Raw genomic sequence first — 1266 nt, 5'->3', positions numbered from 1 at the left:
ATGTCTGATGTCTGATTGCCAGCTTAAGCCCAATCCCCTGGGGAGCAGGCCTAAGCCTGAAGGTGGTCATCCCCCAAGGGGTCACAGACTGTTAGAGGGCACAAGCCGGGCTGAAGGGACCCCCCACCCCCCCCGCCGAGTGCACAAAGTTTTGTGCACCGGGCCTCTAGTATACAATAAAAGCTTTAACTGGGTTCAGTGATGTATAACATCTAGATGGTCTCAACAAAACATAACTAGCTAAGAGCATATCCTTGGGCCAGCTTCTAGAGAAGGGTAGACAAGTGAAATGAACATTCCAAGGACAGGGGAAGGGTAGGAGTCTCTAATTCCCCAGGTCCAGCTCTTGGGTCCACTGGCAGTCACATCTTGATGAACTTCTCCAACTGACCCAGTCATCAGTATTTATATAAAACTCCCCAGAGGGTTCCAATAAAATCCACAATTAAAAACCAGTGAACTGCATCCTCAGAAATTACCTGAATACATAGATTTGACAGATGCAAAATGTGTATGGAAATTACTGTAAAACCATGGGGAAAGATATAAAGTTTAAGTATGTACTAAGAGAATTGTACATTTCATCTGGATACCACAGTAAATGCATTTATTATGGAATTATGATGATGTACAAAGGATCCCATGTTACTCTGCCAATTCAAATAATGTCAAATCAAAAGAAGTAAAGTTCATATGTGAAGTATGGAGAGGAATGAAAACCATGAAACTAAACACAATATGATTAAGAAAACAGTAGTCACTGGTCTACATGTTTGGTTTTGCTAGATTTTCCAACTACGCTCCAGAAGGGATTGCAGAGATATTAACAGTAGTCTGTTCTGCCGTAGAGCCTCCACAGGGCACTCTTAATGTCCCTGTTCCTCAGACTGTAAATTAAAGGGTTCAGCATGGGGGTAACTACAGTGTACATGACTGAGGCCACCACGTCCTTCCTGGGGGAAGGCAACAGTGCTGATCCCAGGTAACCCCCAATAGCTGTTCCATAAAATAAGCAAACAACTGACAGGTGAGAACCACAGGTGGAGAAGGCTTTATACTTCCCACCTATTGATGGAACTCTCAGAATAGAGGAAACTATTTTATAGTAAGAGCAAAAGATCCCTGAGATAGGGAGAAAACCAGAGATGGCACCAACAAAATACACGACTATGTCACTGGTGAAGGTGTCAGAGCAGGCAAGATGAAGGAGCTGAGAAGGATCACAGAAGAAATTAGAAATGTTTACATCCTTGAAGCAGGTAAAAT

The sequence above is a fragment of the Myotis davidii genome, unplaced genomic scaffold, assembly GCF_000327345.1.
Source record: "Myotis davidii unplaced genomic scaffold, ASM32734v1 scaffold1989, whole genome shotgun sequence".
NCBI lineage: Eukaryota > Metazoa > Chordata > Mammalia > Chiroptera > Vespertilionidae > Myotis > Myotis davidii.
Note: the sequence above shows the minus strand (reverse complement) of the source record.